Here is a 23,691-nt window from a genome sequence, read left to right as displayed (position 1 = left end):
ATATACTATTCTGGAGAGTGATGTTAATAAAGTGTGAGGCTATGCATGCAAGGGCAGAGCATATTTGGGAAATCTCTGTACCTCCCCCTAAATTCTGTTGTAAATCTAAAGTTACTCTTAAAAAAAAAAGATGGGAATAATATGTTCTCATGGAGTGATGAAGATGAAATAAGATGATGTATTTTGTGACTAAGGACAATATTTAGCCCACAGTAAACTAGTATTCATAAACGGCAATTCCCTTCCTTAGCTATTTTCTCCCAATAGGATGAGTAAACCTTAGCTCAAACTAGTTCTCTTTTCCAGTTTACTAATTCTATATTCGGGGTATAATGAAATGTGTATATGACGAACATTAAAGTTCACATACTTGAAAAAAATGAATGCAATTTTTTAATAATTAGCATGATATAAACTAGATTAATGGAAAAATACTATAATAAGGCCTCCTCTATTTTCACTACCTATAAAAAAGGACACTGTCAAGGGAATGAGAAGATAAGCCACAGCCTGGGGAAAAATATTTGCAAAAGATATATCTGATGAAGAGGGTTATCAAAAATATACAAAGAATACTTAAAACTCAACAATAAGAAAACAAACAACCCAATTGAAAAGTGACTTTAGCAGACACCTCAACATAGAAGATATACAGATGGCAAATAAGTTTATGAAAAGATGCTCCACATCATGATGATATCATCAGAGAAATGCAAATTAAAACAATGAGATGCCACTATACAACCTATTAAAATAGCCTAAATCTGGAACATTGACAGTACCAAAGGCCTACAAGGATGTGAAGCAACAGAAATTCTCATTCATTGCTGGTGGGAATGCCTGATGGAACAGCCACTTTGGAAGACAGTCTGGTGGTTTCTAAGGTAATCTAAACATATTCTTACCTAAGACCCATCAGTCATGTTCCTTAGTATTTGCTCAAAAGAGTTGAAATCTTATGTTCAAGCAAAAACCTGCATAGAGATGTTTATAGCAACTTTATTCATAATTTTCAAACCTTGAAAGCAACCATGATGTCCTTCTGTACTTGCATAGATAAATAAACCAGGCGGCACCCTGGATGGCTCAGTTGGTTAAGCGTCAGACTCTTGATTTTGGCTCAGGTCATGATCTCAGGGTCGTGAGAGTGAGTCCTGTGTCCTGCTCCATGCTGAGCATGGAGCCTGCTTGGGATTCTCTCTCTCCCTCTCCTTCTGCTCCTCCCCATCCCCCTACTCATGCTCTCTCTTTAAAAAAATAAAAACAAACAAATAAACTGTGATATATCCCAACTTGGAATATTATTCAGCACTGAAAAGAAAAGAGCCACCCAGCCATGAAAAGACAAGGAGGGGACTTAAATGTAAATTACTAAGTGAAAGAAGCCAATCCAAAAAAGGCTGTACATTCCATGATTCCAACTATATGACATCCTGCAAAAGGCAAAACTATGGAGACAGCAGAAGAATCAGTGTTTGCCAAGTGTTGGGGTGAGGAAGAATGCATAGGCAGAGCACATATGACTTTTAGGGCAGTGAAACTATTCTGTATAATATTACATTTGTGGATACATTTCATTCTACATTGCTTCAAATCCACAATATGTAGACCATTAAGAGTGAAACTTTAAGTTACCTATGGACTATGGAGATTATGATATGTTAATGTAGGTTCATCAGTTGTAACAAATATGTCATTCTGGAGGGGGATGTCAATAATAAGGGAGGCTATGCATTTGTGAGAGCAGGTGGTATATACAAAATCTCTATACCTTCCCTCAGTTTTGCTGTAAACCCAAAAATTCTTTTAAAAACATAAACTCTTAATTTTAAAAAAAGAATAAAGGGGGAAAGCTAATATATTTCAAAATCCTGTTTTTAAGCATCAAATACATTATTAAACACAAAACCTTATGCTCCAAATCAAATGATGACATTTTAGAGACATTGCTATGCTTCTACAATGAATTCATCATCTTCATAAGATGGATCTGCTATTGTATTTTAGTCTGTCTATCTTGAGGACAATTTGTTCTCTTTAACTGCTAAACTGGTAGAGGTCTAATCAATAAGTGCATCAATAAATGCACTTCTAGTGAGCTCAGTTCTAAACTTCAGACTATCAGCACTTTGGAGTAGCATTGTTCTTGGAGGGATGACTAAAGATGGAATATTGGACTAGCACACCATACTTTGAAAAAAATGTTCACATCAAAAATACATAAACTGCCTTATTCTTCATACTACAGTGTGCCTTAAGGCAACTATTCCAGATCTCTCAGAATTGTTTCCCTTTTCAAAATCCCTGACGTTTGTCAATTTTGCAAATAACTGAAAGACTGTAAGCATGGAGGCTAGAATTTGTGTCATTTTGGACATTTGGATGAGATCTGTATTACCAAAAGGTGAGTAACATATAACAAAACAAATTTCTCAGCAAGATGAATACAGATTTTCAAATTATTTTAAATTTAAGTTCAAGCAGTACATTTGAAATATTCAATATTAATTGCAAGAATTTTTTTGTTTACAGCTTTAAAATTAAAGCATAAATTAATATTTTATGTGTATATATCTAGATAAATTGGCCTACATCTTTATTTTCATTGTTTTACATTTTTAATAGAGATATAATTTATATTCAGTAAAGTTCACTCCCCACAGTGATAGTTTTAGAATTTTGAAAAATCAAATGTAGTCACCACCATGACAATCAGGACATATACAATTTCTATCACACTGAAGAAGTTCCCTTATTTCTTAATTTATTATGAATTTTAAAGTCAGAAATGATGTCGAATATTTTCAAATGATTTTTCAGCATCTATTGGGAAGATTACATAATTTTTAAAGATTCTATTGTTTAATTGGTGAATGACAAGCATTGATTTTCAATTATTGGACCAAAATTACACTCTTACATAAATCCCAGCTGATCCTGATATACTATTCTTTTTTTATAAACTGCTGGATTTGGTTTGGTAATACATTGTTAAAGATTTTGCACCTGTGTTTATGAGGGGTATTGGTCTCTAGTGTTCTTTTTTTAAATAATATATATGATTGTGACATCAGAGAAAAGCTTAGATTAGTCATTTGAGAAGTTTCTTTTAAGCTATCTATATTAATATATTCAATGTGAGATTCTAGTAGACAGCTGTAGTTATTTTGTTTTGTTTTCCCATTCTGACATGTCTGTTTATTATTTCTACATTGTCAGTTTATGTTTTTAAACACTTTAAAATTATTGTGTCACTTACCTCTTTTTTGGGGGGGAAATAGTTTTTTTTAATTTTTTATTATGTTATGTTAATCACCATACATTACATCATTAGTTTTTGATGTAGTGTTCCATGATTCATTGTTTGCATATAACATCCAGTGCTCCATTCAGTATGTGCCCTCTTTAATACCCATCACCAAGCTAACCTATCGCCCCACCCCCTCCCCTCTAGAACCCTCAGTTTGTGTCTCAGAGTCCATAGTCTCTCATGGTTCGTCTCCCCCACCAATTTCTCCCCCCTCATTTCTCCCTTCCTACTGTCTTCTTTTTTTTTTTTTTACATATAATGTATTATTTGTTTCAGAGGTACAGGTCTGTGATTCAACAGTTTTACACAATTCACAGCATTCACCATTGCACATACTCTCCCCAATGTCTATCACCCAGCCACACTGTCCCTCCCACCCCCACCACTCCAGCAACCCTCAGTTTGTTTACTGAGATTAAGAATTCCTCATATCAGTGAGATCATATGAGACATGTTTTTCTCTGATTGACTTATTTAGCATCCTTTCTTGATCAAAACTCTTCAGAGTATAGGGATAGAGGGTACATACCTCAATATCATAAAGCCATCTATGAAAAACCCACAGCGAATATCATTCTGAATGGGGAAAAACTGAGAGCTTTCCCCCTAAGGTCAGGAACACGGCAGGGATGTCCACTATCACCACTGCTATTCAACATAGTACTAGAAGTCCTAGCCACAGCAATCAGACTACAAAAGGAAATAAAAGGCATCTGAATTGGCAAAGAAGTCAAACTCTCACTCTTTGCTGATGATATGATGCTTTATGTGGAAAACCCAAAAGACTCCACCCCAAAACTACTAGAACTCATACAGGAATTCAGTAAAGTGGCAGGATATAAAATCAATGCACAGAAATCAGTGGCATTCCTATACACCAACAACAAGACAGAAGAAAGAGCAATTAAGGAGTCAATCCCATTTACAGTTGCACCCAAAACCATAAGATACCTAGGAATAAATCTAACCAAAGAGGCAAAGAATCTGTACTCAGAAAACTATAAAATACTCATGAAAGAAATGGAGGAAGACACAAAGAAATGGAAAAACGTTCCATGCTCATGGATTGGAAGAACAAATATTGTGAAGATGTCAATGCTACCTAGAGCAATCTACACATTCAATGCAATCCTATCAAAATGCCATCAACTTTTTTCAAAGAAATGGAACAAATAATCCTAAAATTTGTATGGAACCAGAAAAGACCCCAAATAGCCAGAGGAATGTTGAAAAAGAAAAGCAAAGCTGGCGGCATCACAATTCCGGACTTCAAGCTCTATTACAAAGCTGTCATCATCAAGACAGTATGGTACTGGCACAAAAACAGACACATAGATCAATGGAACAGAATAGAGAGCCCAGAAATGGACCTTCAACTCTATGGTCAACTAATCAACAAAGTAGGAAAGAATGTCCAGGGGAACAAAGACAGTCTCTTCAACAAATGGTGTTGGGAAAATTGGACAGCCACATGCAGAAGAATGAAACTGGACCATTTCCTTACACCACACACAAAAATAGACTCCAAATGGATGAAAAACCTAAATGTGAGACAGGAGTCCATCAAAATCCTAAAGGAGAACACAGATAGCAACCTCTTTGACCTCAGCCGAAGCAACTTCTTCCTAGAAACATCGCCAAAGGCAAGGGAAGCAAGGGCAAAAATGAACTATTGGGACTTCATCAAGATAAAAAGCTTTTGCACAGCAAAAGAAACAGTCAACAAAACCAAAAGACAATCGACAGAATGGGAGAAGATATTTGCAAATGACATATCAGATAAAGGGCTAGTATCCAAAATCTATAAAGAACTTATTTTTTTTTTAAGATTTTATTTATTTATTTGAGAGAGAGAATGAGAGACAGAGAGTGCAAGAGGGAAGAGGGTCAGAGGGAGAAGCAGACCCCCCGCTGAGCAGGGAGCCCGATGCGGGACTCGATCCCGGGACTCCAGGACCATGACCTGAGCCAAAGGCAGTTGCCCAACCAACTGAGCCATCCAGGCGCCCTATAAAGAACTTATTAAACTCAACACCCAAGGACCAAATGTGTCACTTACTTCTATCTTCCACAGTTTCTGATGAGAAATCTATTGTCATTCAAATTATTGTACCCTTATTTTTCTTGGGCTGTTTTCAAGATTTCATCTTGAAAATCTCTCACAAGATTGATTATGATGTGTTTGGGCATGGATTTCCTTGAGTATTTTGTTTGGGGTTCAGTTATATTCTTTAATCTGTAGGTTTATGTTTCTTACTAAATTGAGACATTTATGAACATTATTTCTACAAAATATTTTTTTGGTATTGCAGTCCATGTATGTTATTTAGGGTATAAGAGCTACTTACAAAATAATGCAAGTTTGTAGAAAATAATTTGACATTACATGTCAAGAATATTAAAATAATTCATGTATTTCAATTATCCTTTTAAAAAATCTCTCCTAAGTAAATAATTAGAACAGTGATCAAGTACTTATAAATGAAGTAACGCTTTCTAATATTATGCATGAGGACAGAACATTGAACCACATATAAACATTCAGTAATAGCACTTTTAGTAACAATAAATCAAGTTATACTCATTTAAATATTTATTGAATGTTCAGAAGATATATGTTGCTTATGCTAAATATCACTAAAACACACAAATATAAGACCTTTTCTTTGATCTCTAACTAGAAAGATAGAACCTAAAAAAATTATCCCTTGAAAATAATTGGTCCAGAGATTGATAACTTCCAGAATCTCATGATTATTTCAATGTATTGTTGGATTCAGTTTGCTAGTATTTTATTGAGAATTTTTGCATCTGTGTTCATGAGGGATATTGGCATATAGTTCTCTTTTTTAGTGGAGTCTCTATCTGGTTCTGGTATCAGGGTAATGCTGGCCTTATAGAATGAATTTGGAAATTTTCCTTCCTTTTCTATTTTTTGGAATAGTTTGAAGAGAAAAGATGCTAATTCTTTTTGTTTTTTTATTTATTTTTTACATGATTTTATTTATTTATTTTTGAGAGAGAGATAGCGAGCTAGCACAAGCAGAGGGGAGGGGCAGAGGGAGAAGCAGACTTCCTGCTGAGCAGAGAGCCTGTGGTGGGATTCAATCCCAGGACCCCGGGATCATAACCTGAGCTGAAGGCAGATGCTTAATTGACTGAACCATCCAGGCGCCTGATAGTAACTCTTTTTAAATATTTGGTAGAATTCACCTGTGAAGCCATCTGTCCCTGAACTTTTATTTGTTGGGAGTTTTTTGATTACACATTCCATTGCTTTGCTGGTTATCAGTCTGTTCAAGTTTTCTATTTCTTCCTGTTTCAGTTTTGGTAGTTTATATGTTTGTAGGAATTTATCCATTTCTTTCAAATTGTCCGATTTATTGGCATATAGTTTTTCCTAATATTCTCTTATAATTGTCTGTATTTCTGTGATGTTCGTTGTTATTTCTATAAGCGTAGGTTGGTTGTGTTTTCTCTCTTCTCAAACTGTTCCAAAAAATAGAAAAGGAAGGAAAACTTCCAAAAAAAATCATTCACTGTGATCAAGTGGGATTTATTCCTGGGTTGCAAGGCTGTTTCAATATTCACAAATCAATAAATGTGATATAATACATTAGTAAAAGAAAGGATAAGGACCATATGATCATTTCAATGGGTGCAGAAAAAACACTTGACAAAGTACAACAACCATTCATGATAAAAACCCTCAACAAAGTAGATTTATAAAGAACATACCTCAACATAATGAAGGCCATCTATGAAAAACCTACCGCTAATATCCTCAAAGGGGAAAAACTGAGAGCTTTTCATATGACAGGAATATCCACTCTCATCATTGTTATTTAACATAGTCCTGGACGTCTTAGCCACAGCAATCAAACAACAAAAAGAAATAAAAGGCATCCAAAGCAGCAAGGAAGAAGTAAAACTTTCAGTATTTGCAGATGACATGATACTCTATATACTGAAAGGTCCCACCAAAAAACTACTAGAACTGATACACAAATTAACTAAAGTCACAGGATACGAAATCAATGTACAGAAATCTGTTGCATTTCTATACACCAATAATGAAGCAGCAGAAAGATAAATTAAAGAATCAATCCCATTTACAATTAGACCAAAAAAAAGAAGATACCTTGGAATAAACATAACCAAAGTAGTGAAAGATCTGTACTCTGAAAACTATAAAACACTGATGAAAGAAATTGAAGATGACAAAAAGAAATGGAAAGATGGAAAGATATCTCATGCTCATGGATTGGAAGAACAAATATTGTTAAACTGTCCATACTCCCAAAGCAATCTACACATTTAATACAACGCCTATTGTATTAAATACCAACAGCATTTTTCACAGAATGGAAACAAATAATCCTAAAATTTTTATGGAACCACAAAGACCCTGAATAGCCAGAGCAACCTTGAAAAAGAAAAGCAAAGCTAAAGGCATCACAATTCTGGGCTTCAAGTTATATTACAAAGCTGTAGTGATCAAGACAGTATGGTACTGGCACAAAAATAGACACATAGATCAATAGAACAGAACAGAAAACCCAGAAATGAACCCACAACTATATGGTCAATTAATCTTCAACAAAGCAGGAAAGAATATCCAATGGGAAAAAGGCAGCTTCTTCAACAAATGGTAATGGGAAAACTGTACAGCAACATGTAAAAGAATAAAACTGGATCACTTTCTTACATCATACACAAAAATAAACTCAAAATGGATTAAAGACCTAAGTAGGAAACCATTAAAATCATAGAGGAGAATACAAGCAATAACTTCTTTGACATTGGCTGTAGCAACTTCTTACTAGATATGTCTCCTGAGGCAAGGGGAAAAAAAGCAAAAATAAATTATTGGAACTTTATCAAAATGAAAAGCATCCGTACAGTGAAGGAAACAACCAACAAACCTAAAAGGCAACCTATGGAATGGGAGAATATATTTGCAAATGGCATATCTAATAAAGGGTTATTAGTATCCAAAATGTATAGAGAAGTTATACAACTCAACACCCAAAAAACAATCTAATTTAAAAATGGGCAGAAGACATGAATAGACATTACTCCAAAGAAGACATACAGATGGCCAACAGACACATGAAAAGTTGCTCAACATCACTCATCATCAGGGAAACGCAAATCAAAACTACAATGAGATATCACCTCACACCTGTCAGAATGGCTAAAATTAACAACACAAGGAACAACAGGTGTTAGCAAGGATATGAAGAAAGGGAAACCCTCTTGCACTGTTGGTGGGCATGCAAACTGGTGCAGCCACTCTGGAAAATAGTATGGAGATTTCCCAAAAAGTTAAAAATAGAACTACCATATGATCCAGTAATTGCACTACTGGGTGTTTACTCAAAGAATACAAAAACTAAAATCATAAGCTAAATCAAAGGGATACATGAACCCCTGTGTTTATAGCAGCATTATTTACAATAGCCAAGATATGGAAGCAGCCCAAGTGTCCATGGATTAATGAATGGATAAAGAAGAGGTGATACACACACACACACACACACACACACACACACACACACACTGGAATATTATTCAGCCATAAAAAGAATGAAATCTTGCCATTTACAACAACATGGATGGAGCTAGAGAGTAATATGTTAAGTGAAATAAGTCAATCAGAGAAAGACAAATATATGATTTCACTCATATGTGGAATTTAAGAAATAAAACAAGCAAAGGAAAAAGAAAAGAGAGAGAGAGGCAAACCAAGAAACAGACTCTTAACTGTAGAGAACAAACTGGTGGTTATCAGAGGAGAGGTGGGTGGGGAGATGGATGAAATATGTGATGGGCACCAGGTGATGTATGGAAGTGTTGAATCACTATATTGTACACCTGAAATTAATATTACACTGTATGTTACCTACAGTGGAATTTAAATCAAAACTTTAAAAATTAACATCTTTGAATGTTAATTAAAATTAAAATAAATTATTTAAATAAGAAAATAAATATTTTAAAATAAATTTAAGCCAGTGGCCATTGAAATCATTTTCGTGTAAATTCCTGAATACATTTTAGAAATGGGCAGAGTGAAATTTAGACTAATTAAAATAGTTTTTATTTGATTCAAAAAAAAATTATTAAGCCACTGAATGTTGGGCTTTCTGTTAGAACAGTTGAAAATACCCAATCTGTTGCAGATATCTCTTATTCACAGGCCATTGTTTTAAGTGGTTCACCCTCCAGAATTACAAATACCCAGGCGATGATTTAGCATTCAGCTAGGAAAAGATTTCTATCTCCTTTCTTCTCTCAAAATCATCATAATCATTTCTGGAAACTTAAAGAAGAACTAGGGTTGGACTTCCTTAAAGGCTGTGTCTGTTTTTTCAAGTTTCAATCATGTTAAACACAGAAGTCATAGCATAAAGTTTGCTCTGGAAATTTAAATAGTAAGCCCTCTGAATTTCCCAACAACTGCTTAGAGAGTCTGGTGCAGACAGTTACCTCTAGAAAAACTGTTTTTCTAACCAATATTATAAAGAGATACAAAGTAAAAAAAATGTTTATTTTTTAGTCTATGGCCTAAAAAATCTGTTATGATTTTAAAAGCTTTCTTCTTAAAAATTCTTCAAGAGCCTATTTTAACTGATTCTAATTTTGAACTCAATGTTTTTAATTTAATATTTAATTGATAACAAGTGACTTCCTGAGTTTTCATCTTGCTTAACAGTAGATTTCTGTGTCACATTGGATGGCTTTAACCAATGATAAAGCTGAGAAAAAAAATAAATTAATTTTATTTATTATTTTATGTCAGTTTAATGAAGATTGATCACTTTACACTTCATTAAACAATTAATATGTTTTTAAAAAAATTTTACAAATACATCAATAACCTGAAATATAAAACTAATGAGGTCAGATATATGAATCACAGAAATACCATTTCATGTAACAATCTTATAGTTATTAAAAATTATCCTCATGACACTTGTCTCAGAATTTTTGTTGCCACTATAAAGTTCAATCACTATTAGATCAAGACTTTTGTTCTTTCATTCATAATGTGCAGAATTTATCTAAGTAACATTTTGGAAATACTTTACAAATAGACCTTTATTAAATCCTTACAGTTTAAAGGCCCTTTTTCTTGTTGTTAGTGGAATTTACACATAAAATTAAGCATTGATTAATGAACTTTCTTTTACAAAAAGAAAGATTGTCAAAAATTCTTCTCTACAAGCATTTCTCAACAAGAAGTCATCAGATCTACAGATAATCATTATTTGACCACAATCCTAGTGATAACCCAATGGTTAAGATTACTGAAATTTCTGGTGACCTAGATTCTCAGAACTTTAGGGTCCTTCTACTAGTTAGAATTAACAAACCTATTAGTTAGAATTAACAAATTAACAAACCTAGAATTAACAAACAAGTCTAAATTAACAAACCTATAACACAAAGCCCAAAGATTTTATTTAGAAATAAAAGTTTATCTCTTATTTACATGGTCTCCACTGAAGCTTGACTCAAATGTGTGTGTGTGTGTGTGTGTGTGAGAGAGAGAGAGAGAGAGAGAGAGAGAGGGAGAGGAAGAGACAAAGAAGAGAGTGATGCAGTTTTGGGGGCATTAAACCTAAACTCCAAAGCTGAAAAAGACACTGTAAACCATTTGAGTCTATGAAACAATTTGAGAAATGATTGTATCTAAAGCACTGTTTCTCCAATACAGGTCTCAAACCATTCAGTGCATCCTTAAATGAATTTAGTGGGATGACAAGCATGTTTATACAAATGAAATAACACACTAGGATAGAACAGAAAATGGCACAATGTGTCATATATATTATATAGGTAAAATTTTTCACTGGAAATTTTTTAGTAATACTTTTTTGGGTATTTGTGCGTACAATGTATTTCTTTCCATAACTCATTGTAAAAATATTTCAAAACTATGTGTATTCTTTGGAAGCACATTCTTATTTGAAAGAAAAGTTCTGGATGACCTCATTCAAATGGCAATTGAGTCTAGTCTAATAATTTTACTGGTGATTAATATTCTATAAATGTTAATGGAAATATTCTTATTATGTTGTTATATAACAAATTATTGCCTAGGACTGAAAGTAAATCTTTTTTAAAGGATTTATTTATTTTGAGGGACAGAGAGAGAGAGGAGAGAGAGTGAGAGAGCATGAGCAGGGGGAGGGGCCGAGAGAAAATCTCCAAGCAGACTCCTCACCAAGCATGGACCCCAGCATAGGGCTCCACGCAGGGCTCAATCTCAGGACCTTGAGATCATGACCTGAGCCAAAATCAAGAATCGGACACTCAACTAACTGAGCCACCCAGGCGCCGCATGCCTGAAAGTAAATCTTAAGAACACCAGTTTTTTTAAAGTTCTATTTCATTATTTAGCATTGTGATCTTGGATATTTTATTTGACTCTCTTGGTCTCAAGTGAGGGAAGTGGATTAATCCTAAAGTTCCATACAAAACTCATTTTCTAAGATGCCTTGTTTTGTATTGCAAAGGCAATACCAGTATGTCATGCTTAACAAATACACACACAAAATGTGCCGTTTTTCTCAAGGATTTTGCTCCTCAAGCCCTGACTGCCTCAGCAGATCTTAATGTAAGTCAAAGAGTTTTAATCTATTTTATATTTTTCTATATTATTCTATAACTATATTAATAGTTTTCAAGACTTTCCTAGCAAGAAAAGTTTGTGAATATGATAACTATGACATCCATGTCATTATTGTTGTTATTTTCAAGTTACTATATTTCAGAGTTAGATTTCATAAATTGATAAGCAATTTCAATACACTAGATTTATGTCTATCAATGAACAGTTTTTTCTTTGTCCCCATTTTATGCCATTTTTCCTCCTCATCAGCAATATTCAAATATTTTTAGAATTTTTCTGCAATAAGCTCATGAAGAAATCATTCTTTTATTCTTCTTCTATTTGTTGCCTTGAGATTACTTTATACATCCTTAATGTAATTAGAAACATTGTTAAGAATACAGAAATTTTGTGCCTTTTACACCCTCCTGCGTTTTGTGACATTATTGTTTAGCATTTAAAATGCATTGCTCATATATACATGTGTACAACACTATTTGATATTTATTTTTATTTATTTTATACAGTTGTTAAGACATAGTCACATAATTACTAGTTCCATTCCTGTTCAACTATTTGTTATTTCATTTACCTTTTTTTTAATGATTTAGTTATTCATTTAAGTGGGGGAGGGCGGAGGAAGAGACTCTTCAACAGACTCCCCACTGAGCTAGGAGTGAGACACCAGAGCTTGATCCTAGAAGCCTGAGATCATGACCTGAGTCGAAATCAAGAGTTGGACATAAAACCAATGGAGCCACCCAGGTGCCCCTTCATTTACTTTTGTATTTCTTCTTAGGATAAACTTCCTTCTCTCTGAGGAAAACCAAACCAAACACAACAAAATACCTTTCTTTGTTATTTGTTCTAATGTTAGCATGCTAGCAATGAAATCTCTCAAATTTTATTTGTTTGAAATTACCTTCATCTCATCTTCACTTTTGAAGGACATTATCATTTGATTTGCAATTCTAGTTTGGCAGTTCTTTTTATTTAGTACTTTATCTTATTATCTTCTGTATTATCTATATTATCTTCTATAAAAGCAATTATCTTTTGCTTTTATATTTTGTTTTTGTTGGGAAGCCAGCTGTCTTACTGTTGCTCTCTAGTCAATCTTTATATTTTCCCTTTGTCTTTTGTTTTTAGAAGTTTTCTATGAAATGTGCTTGGTTGGGATTTCTTTACATTGATTTTACTAGGTTCATAGTATTTTTTTGTATCTGTGGATTGTTGTCTCTCATCAGTTCTGACAAATTTTTAATCACCAGCTCTTCAAATATTGCTTCTGCTTTCTTATCTTTTTCTAGAGCTTTAATTACACAGACTGTAGACATTTTTATGTGTTTTATGTGTCTCCTTGATTTATCCTGTATTAGTTTTCTGTTGTCTGCTAAGTCCAAACTCATCTTTTACCATCTATTCAGTGATTATTTCTGTTACTATTTTACACCAATTTTAAGTCATATGGTTCTCCAGGTGTTCCAACCGAGAGTCTAGGGTTTTCACCAGGACCCTTTTTGCTGGGTCCCTTATATTCAATTGTGTACTGTAATAGTACATAAAGTTATCAGCCTTCCAGCTATCTTCTGCTGTTTTCTTAGGTTGCCATGTGTAGCAGCATAAAGGTGGGCAAATGCCTAAAGGAGAAACAGATTATAACATTACTCACATTAATGTCTCTACACTTCCCTTCTCTCTGAGATTTTCCCTTTTCTACAAGTCCTGACTGCTTTCATGGCCTCAAACTCTAGTATCTGTGTCTTTATCCCCATGAGGTTGCCAAAAGTCTGGTGGCTTCTCTGCTTCTTATGCACTGCCTTCTGATTGTCCTCTTGGCTTGATGCTCAGCTTCCATTAAAAATCGTCCAATGATCCAAGGGCAAAGGCAATACCAGTATGTCATGCTTAACAAATACACACACAAAATGTGCCGTTTTTCTCAAGGATTTTGCTCCTCAAGCCCTGACTGCCTCAGCAGATCTTAATGTAAGTCAAAGAGTTTTAATCTATTTTTCTGTTTGTGACAGAAGCATCAATCTTGTACATAACATTTTGTCATATCCAGAAGGAAATTCCTGTAGTTTTAATTTGCATTTGCTGATTTCATATCAGGAAAAGTGTCATTTCATGTGCTATTGCCCATTCATATTTCCACCTCGGTGAATTTTCAGTTCACAACTTTCCACTACATTATTGCAATTTTTCTTATGATTGGTAGAACTTGTTTATATATTTGGGAAAATAACATATTCTAAACTTTATGTGACATGCATATTTTCTCTGAAATATGGGTAATTTTTTTCACCTTTTAAAGGTGACTTTAGATGAATAGTTATTTTAAGATGTCAAATTTATCAGTCTTGGCATTTAATGATTTATTCATATCTTATCATAGTTTATTAAGTAGGAGGCTGAATTATTTAAGTTTTAGTCTTTCTTTTATCTAAAATAAGCATTAAGAGCTATAAATTTTGTTCAAATCATGACCTAGATGCATCAAAAGTTTTGAAGTGTTTTAGGTTTAGCCATATAAAATTACCATTTTGTAGATCAAAATGGTAGAATAACACTATCATGTATTTAAACCCAAATACTATAGACATTATCAGACATTTTTTCATTTGTTTTATTCATATATAATATAAGTACAGTGAAATTCATCCCTTTTAGTGAACAGTTTGTGAGTTTAACAAAGGCACAGTTGTGTAAACATCAACTTAATTAGATTATCCATTATTACTCCAAAATTTGTATTCTATTCTTGCTTGTAGTTTAAACTTTCCCAAACCTTCAATCTCTGACAACCATTGACCTGTTTTCTCCCTTTCATTTTGTCTTTAAAGAATGTCATATAAATGTATTCTTATATTATGTAGCCTTTTTGAGTCTGGCTTCCTTAACTTAGCATAATGCATTGGAAAGTCATCCATGTTGTCCTGTCCCAATAATTGTATCTTATTTTTTATTACTGAATAATATTCTGTTACGTAAATTTATCACAGTATGTTTATCATTCACCAGTTGAAAGATATTTAGATAGTTTCCAGTTTTGGGTGGTTATGAAAAAACTGCTATAAACATTCACATTAAGATTTGTATAAATACATATTTTCTTTTCACTTGGGTAATTATCTACAAGCTGTATTTCTGAGTCATATAGTAAGTATAGGATTAACTTTTATTTTTTTTTTAATTTTTTTTTTTTTTTAAGATTTTATTTATTGAGAGAGAGAATGAGAGAGAGCATGAGTGGGGGAGGGTCAGAGGGAGAAGCAGACTCCCTGCCGAGCAGGGAGCCCGATGCGGGACTCGATCCCGGGACTCCAGGATCATGACCTGAGCCGAAGGCAGCTGCCCAACCAACTGAGCCACCCAGGCGCCCCTAGGATTAACTTTTAAAGAAAAGGCCAAACTCTTATGTAAAATCATTGTACAATTTTGCAATTTAGTCACCAATGTATGAGAATTCCTATTGCTCCAAATCTTCTCCCACAACTGATATTATTAGCTTGCTTTTTTTTTTTTTTGGTCATTCTAATAGGTGTAAAGTGGTATCTTATTGTAGTATCAATTTGTACCTTTTCATGTACTTATTTTACTTATTTATAATCTATATATTTTATTGTTGGAGTGTCTTTTCAATTTTTTTGCTGTTTTTATTAAGTTGTGTGTTTTCTTATTTTTGAGTTTGGAAAGTTCTCTTTTTTTAAAGTTCTTTATATATTCTACATGCAAGTATTTTATCAGATATATAGTTTGCAAATACTTCTCATTCTGTGTCTTATTACAATCTGTTAAGTCACTCTTGAAAAACAAAAACTCTGAATTTTTGATGAAGTATGATTTATTATTTTTTTTCTTTAATAGATTGTATTTACTGTTATATCTAAGTAACCTTTACCAACCCAAGGTAAAAAGATTTTATTTTACATATTCTGCCAGAGGTTTTATAGTTGTAGGATTTAAGTTTGACTTTATGATCCACTTCGAATTAATTTTTGTGTATTGTGTGAGGTATGATTTTTTTGCATATGGATGCTTCATTGTTCCAGTTCCAGTTTTGCACAGATTATTCGTTCTTCATTGAGTAACAATTACACTTCTTTGAAAGTGAAAAACCCATACATATGTTAGTTTACTTCTAATTTTTATTCTTTTCCATTGATTGATTATCTATCTCTTTACCAAGATCACACTGTATTGATTACTATTGCTTTATTATAAGTTTTGGAACTAGGTTGTGTGAGTCCTCCATATTTGTTTTTTTTTTTTAATATTTTTGGAAGCCATAAATCACACCTTACCATTTTGCCTTCCACATCTGTTAATCTGTCCTTTATAGTGTCTATCTCATTGTCTCTGTAAACTGGCTTAACAGTAATTTCTTCAAAGTTATTTCCCAATTCACAAGTTTTCTCTTCATGTGTATTCTGCTGTTAACCTATTCTTTGTGTTCTTAATCTATTCTTTGTATTTGTATATGTACCATTCTTAGAATTCTATTTATTCTTTCTAAAATCTTGGTAGTCAGGGTGCCTGGGTGGCTCAGTTGATTAAGTGTCTACCTTTGGCTTAGTTTGTGATCCTGGGGTCCTGGGATCAAGCCCCAAGTTGGTCTCAGAGTGGAGTCTGCTTTTCCCTCTCCCTCTCCCACTGCCCCTCCCCCTACTCATGCTCTCTCTCTCATTCTCTCTCTCTCAAATACATAAATAAAATCTTAAAAAAAATCTTGGTAGTCGTTTTGGAAAGTCAGTTCTTTTGTTACTTTTTCATAGTTCCTCATTTATTTCTTTATTATTACATTACATTTCAATACATTGGGTCAGTGTAAATCTGAATCTGAATCTGCTATTCGAGTGTCTTAGTGATGACTCTTGCCCATGGTGTATTATTTTTTCTTGTGCTTTTTATTCTGAATGTTAATTTGGGCTTTATCTAGAAATTCTGTAAGAATTCTGTAAGAATGTTTCTCCAGGGATAATGGATTTTTGCTTCTTCCAGGTATTTAGTAAGATAACAATCTATACCATTTTCTTAACTATTGGCCATCATTTGCTGTACCATGCAAGAAATGTATACGTGAAACCTCAAGATGCGTGAGGTTGGAGAATTTGTTAGGAATTCTCAGAGAATTGAGCGTCTGCCTTCGGCTCAGGTCATGATCCCAGGGTCCTGGGATCAAGCCCTGCATTGGGCTCCCTGCTTGGCAGGAAGCCTGCTTCTCCTTCTCCCACTCCCCCTGCTTGTGTTCCCTCTCTTGCTGTGTCCCTCTTTGTTAAATAAATAAATAAACTCTTAAAAGAAAAGAATTCTCAGAGAGGGGCACCTGAGTGGCTCAGATGGTTAAGCGTCTGCCTTCAGCTCAGGTCATGATTCCAGGGTCCTGGGATCGAGCCCCACATCGGGCTCCCTGCTCAGCGGGGACCCTGTTTCTCCCTTCCTTCTACTGCTCCCCCTGCTTGTGCTCACTCACTCTCTCTGTCAAATAAATAAATTATTTTTAAAAAAAAGGAATTCTCAGAGAAGCGATTTGTTTCCTACTTGCATCTGAGATCCTTCTCAGACAAGTTTCCTTCAAATAACCTTTTGCCAGCTAGTGGAATTTACACACACACACACACACATCCTGTAGGTGTATTTCTTTAAGATCCTATATATTTTTTTAATTTTATTTTATTATGTTATGTTAATCACCATACATTACATCATTAGTTTTTGATGTAGTGTTCCATGATTTATTGTTTGCATATAACACCCAGTGCTCCATTCAGTACATGCCCTCTTTAATACTCATCACCAGGCTAACCCATACCCCCACACCCTTCCCCTCTAGAACCCTCAATTTGTTTCTCAGAGTCAATAGTCTCTCATAGTTCATCTCCCCCTCTCATTCCCCCCCCTTTATTTTTCCCTTCCTACTATCTTTTTTTTTTTTTTTTAACATATACTGTATTATTTGTTTCAGAGGTACAGGTCTGTGATTCATCAGTCTTATACAATTCACAGCGCTCACCATAGCACATACCTTTCCCAATGTCTATCACCCAGCCACCCCATCCCTCCCATCCCCCTAAGATCCTATATACTTTTAGTGTTTTCATTTCAACATCTTCCTCATATGATATAGCAAACATCTTCCAAGGTACCTACAGTTTTAGTAGCACATCAATCCCTTTTAATTCAATTCCTTCTTAATCTGGTTACTAAGAATTTTTTTTTAAATTTATTTCAAATTTAGCTATGAACTCAAAAGTGTGTTTATTATTAGTTTAAATATCTAGATTTCTTTTAAAGAAGGATTTATGTTGCACAGAGCATCCCCACCGCCCGCTATTGCAATAATTGCTTGATTACAGGGAATATTAAAGTGCCAATTCTTGGTGGATAAGAAAGCAGAAGAATCCAGCCTTTATGAAAAGAAGAAGAGAGAAAACATACAAAGAGGAGGTATAAAACGTATGGAGGAAAATCCAGATGACATGAAAATTTCTAGTTCTTGTCTCTTTTTGAGTCTCTCACTATAGGTCTGATTTATGATTAAAGTAAACAGATTTGTATCTTTACAATACTCCTTTTACTTAGTCTAAGCAAATGGTCTTCTGGTGCTTTCAAAGAAAATTCCTAATATCAGCTCTGAGTAGTCTTTGTCTGCTCCTGGATCCAAGCTCCAAATGCTATCACTGCACTCTAGGTTTTGTTTTTTGCCAGTTTTATGGCTTGCCTCTCTCTCGTTAGGGTGAATAAACAGTCTGGGGAACTGGAACATTAGAATCTTAGTTCATTCACTTTCTCATTTGCAAGAATATATCATTCCACGCAGAACTTCATTTACCTTTACCAATGGTTAAATATTGGACTCTGAACCACCTGCAAAATATTAAACTCAGACATTCTGCACTCTGTCCACACTTATTCTCCTTTCAGATTTCTTACCCAATTATTTGCATTACAGCTGACTTTTTTTTTCTTTTCCTTTCTCCTCCTCTCCTTCACCTACTGCTCTTCTTCCTCATCTACTTCTCCTCTTCTTCATCTTCTTGTCTACATCTTCATCTTTGTCATCTCCTAAGTGGTGGGGTCTCCACTCCTTTGACTTCTTCACTTACTCTCTATCAACTAAAAGTCTGCCTTCATTTTCTCCATTTCTGCCTTCTCTTCATTTAAATTGAGGATCATTTAAACCACCAAAACCATATAATTGTTCCCCACTGGTTTCCTATCTCACTTTTCTGACAAATCCACAACACTGGATCTATCTAAATGTCCATTTTCTCAGAGCCTACATCCAAGCTGCTGAACACTCCTGGAATTACCATCACATTATTGTCACTAAGATTCATGCTCTTTATAATAAGATGAGTCCCCCATGCTTCCAGAAAATCCTTCTCTTATTTCTTTTTCATGTCTTTCATTCATCTTCCAAAATACCTGTTCCAGATGAGACACATTCTCCCCAAACAGTATCTCAATTGCCTTCGTTCTTCACAAATACCTCACCTATACTTTTTTCCCTCCTCTCTACATTATAGAGGTAGAAGACATAGAGAAGAAAGAGAACCTCCTGCCAGCACACCTGCACTTATATCCATCCTAGATAGTCCACTTTAAAGTTTGAATTGTTATGCCTCATCTTGCTCTATGTGCTAATCCTGTCCACCTCAGCAGCTACCCTTTTTCAACAAGTATCCTCTCTTATTAACCTTTTATTCTTTGTATATCCTTTCTGTCAGTATTTAAACACACTCAAGTCTGTCCTATGTGAAAGGATAAATAAAAAGAATGTCACTATTTGAACCTATGTTTCCTTCTATTTTTTTCTTACTTTTCCCTCACCCAGGCAAAATTATTTTAAAAATTTATCTACAATCACTTTCTCCATCTCTTCAACTATTGAGAATTCCTTAGCCTTAAACCCTCACCACTTCCAGGAAATTGCCCTCATCAGGGTCACCAAGGACCTCCTTGTTAAAATGGATTGCTCTTAGTTTCATCTTCCTTTAACTATCTGTGTATTTCACATTGCTAATTCTTCCTCTTTCTTAAATTCTGTTTCCTTGGTTTCTGTGACAGCATATTGACTTCCACTTCTCAAACTATTTTGCAGGTTTCTCTTACATCAATCTATCACTCAAATGAGGATGTTTCTGATTCTCATTTTTAACAATGTTCCTGGAAAGTCTTATTTATTACCATGGCCTGAATTATCATTTATATGATGATTTATCCCAAATATAATTCTGAGGTTTGGGATCTCAACTGGAACCTCATATGTATATCATCACCTCTTTTATACCATAAATTTGGATGCCCAAACTTCACTCATCCAAAAACATAATCATTATTACAACTTTCCTAAATCCTGTTCAATCTTCTGTATTTAAAACAAGTCATCCCTTAATCACACTATTAAAATAATCTTCATTTTTGTTCATTTTTCCTTGAATTTAAGGTCAGAAAATATCTTCTTTGTTATTTGGATCTATGAAAGGTAAACTAGCAAATAGTCAAACACTGTAAACCATGCTTTTTGGCTAATTCAGAAAGTTGTCATTGGAGCACATGAGTAGGGAATTTTACAATGATTTTTTGAAAAACTGAGTAACCTTTGAACATTGTTATTTATCCATTTAAAAATTGCCCTCAATTGTAATGTACTACTTCAAAAGGCATCTCCCATTTTCCTGCAGTTGGGTCTTTGAGCAAAATTTCCCCTTAATGTTGAACATGATGAGTTCTCAACTTAAACAGTTTTAATAATGGCAAGAATGAAGTCCCGCACCTCTCTCACTAAACAGTCTGGCTTAACAAAACGTGCATTGAATGCCACATCAAATTGAGACTGTGCAAATAAAACAGCTCTTACCTATTTATTATATAAAGGACTAACTTATTTGGCCCTCACTTGCTCACATGCAGGAGTCAAGAGAAAAATGATTCTCCAATATTTTGTCTATGTAGCCCTGTTTCTGCTCCTTGGAAGTAATTCCCCAGTCCGTTATTCTCTGTGGCTTTGGTTTTGTCTTTTGGGGAAACTGTTCCTCCCACTATATTCCTTAACTAGATCCATAGAGGGCACTGGAGAGCAAAGCATCCATGAGCCCTGAGACCCTTTCTCAATCTATTTCCTTCCCATAGAAGAATGAAATAGTTTTGATATATTATTAATGTGGTACTACTAATATATTAGTATAAACATTATTATATTTAATAGGCAATATTTAGTAAATAATACAGTAAGCAACACAAAACTACTATAAAACTTCCACCTTCTTTTTTATTTTCAGTTTCCCCCTCCCCAGTTAGCAGTTACTAAAAGTATCATTTTCCTACATCCTTGATAGATTTTTTCTCTTGTCATTTGTCTATAACCCTAGACAATCTCAATATATACATCTCAAACAGTTGCCACAATATCATCTCTTTTGTCATTATTCCTGTTCACTCTCCAAGGAAAATGGATAAAATGATTTTGGTATTTTTGCATTAATCCCTTTTCTTGATGAAAATGATTGTGAGAAATGTAAATAGTAGAAAAGGACTAAAAGAAAATCTAGGCCTAGAAACTGTCTGTGTAAGTCAAATATGTTTGCATATTTAAGGACACTGAAGAAGAAAGCACATTTGAAATTAACTGCATAGAGGTCAGCAAAGCTCAAAGCTGTGTCAAGGAGTTTATAGCTAGCCAGTAGGTGTACAGTGTGGAGAATAACAGCTTTGAAAATGAGAGTTACACTTGAACTTTTAGAACTATCTACTTCTTTAGGCTAAGCCTTCTTTTCAGACATAAAGCTAGGTGAATTCTCTATACATAGGCTGTTTGAATACATGCTAGAGACTAACTTATTGGGACAGATATAGTACAAATTGCATTTATACAATGCCAAATATGTATATTAGTGTACAGTTTGGAGAATACTTAGACATAAACTCAATTTTGCCATCTGCCTTTCTCCCAGACACACTCAGACTTATCCAAGAACATTTATGAGCTTAATATTGAGTAACTGAAGGTAAATAGGTTACCCAGATGCTTTTAGAAATCAGGTTAACATTTCCTCAGGTAGCTATGGTGCTCATTTAGCAAGTTATTTGCAAGTAATTACTTGGTCATGGAATAACCACATTCAACTTTCTTTGTTATCCACTGCCAAATTTCCACCCCTCACCCCCACTAGAGATTGTATAAAATCAAAATGTATAAGTTCTCATTTCCTACTAACTAATTTAAGAAGAGTAGTAAGAGATAAATAATAAGAGATGAGGTCCAGTTGGTATCACAGCCAGAAGAATATGAGGACATTTAGGCCATGGTTGGGACAATGACATTTACTGAATGAAACTGAAAGCCAGTTATAGGGGTTTTACAGAAGGGTGGCCAGATATAAATTATTTTTTTAGAAGTAGCACATTGGTCACTGTGTTGAGACTAGATGCTAGGTTGATCTTACTTTGCTTCTTACTTGAAGAAGGTACACTATTTAATTAATTAAATAATCAAGACAATGGCTTGGACCAAGGTGGTAGTACTGGATATAGTGAAAGGTGGTAAGATTTGGACATATTTTGATAGTAGAATCAATAGCATTTGTTGATGAATTAGATCTTATGTTGTGAGGAAAACCAGAATCAGTAAAGACTACAGCTGTTTTGTCTTAAGGAACTAGAATGATGAATTGCTAAGGGAGGTTGAAAATAAGAAGAGTTGGGAAGGATGAGAATTTTGGATTTAGTCCTTTTGACTTGGAGGTATCTTAGCCATTAAAGGGGTACTGTTAAATTAAAAGTTATACATATTGGTTTGGATTTCAGGAGTGAGGTCTGGTCTGGAAATTTAGGAAATATGAGTATTTAAAACCATGATATCAGATGAAATTACCAAGATAGTATGTGTATTTAGAGAAGATAAGAGGTCTAAGGAAGAAGAGCAGAAACTTGAGAGGAGATGGAGAAAGGATAAAATGAGTATTAGGAAATAAAGTTTGGTCTTAAAACCTAACTGAAAAAAAAATGTCAAGAAGAGAAGAGTGATAAATTGTTTAAAATGTTATTTATTGATCAAATAAAATGTGGATTGATAATCAAACACTGTATCTGGTAATGTTGAGTTATTGTTGATTGTGACAAAAGCAGTTTCAGTGGAATCACATGGTGAAAACCTGATTAAAGTACACTCATGAGAAAATGAGAAGTGGAATTAGACATAGTTAAAAGAAAACCTTTTCAAGATATTTCATTTTATAAAGGAATAACAACAACACCTACAGCTTTCACCTACATCTATTTTAAATGGTGGCTTCTGTTGGAGCAATATGACAAAGACCATTTTCAGAGAAGAGGTTGAGGAAATAGGAATGCTTCTTTTACAGAACACACATTTCATAGAACATAGTGCAATCGTTTTATGTGTTGGAGCTAGTAGGAAATGGAACAAAACAAGGGATGTGTGAGCCTTATGTGTATTAGTATAATATGGTCACAGATGAAAGACAATATGGGCTTTCAGAGTTTCTTTTGTTTCTTGACAAATAGAGAGGAAATACCTGATGAAATTAATATACAAGGAAAAAGGCAAAAACATATGAAATATGTTCCCTATGATTATACAACTAGTAAGTGGAGGATCCAGATTTTGAATATATTTTATTTGAAGAGTTATACTCGTAACTGGTGCACAATACTACCAATATTTAAATGAAGGGGATTACCTCAGACTTCATGTTTTTCTATAAACAGACATTCATTGTTTACTTTCACTGTC

Source organism: Mirounga angustirostris, unplaced genomic scaffold (genome assembly GCF_029215605.1).
Source record: "Mirounga angustirostris isolate CCGP_5_RB_7025 unplaced genomic scaffold, mMirAng1.0.hap1 SCAF_8, whole genome shotgun sequence".
Taxonomy (NCBI): Eukaryota; Metazoa; Chordata; class Mammalia; order Carnivora; family Phocidae; genus Mirounga; species Mirounga angustirostris.
This window is presented reverse-complemented; position numbering follows the sequence as displayed.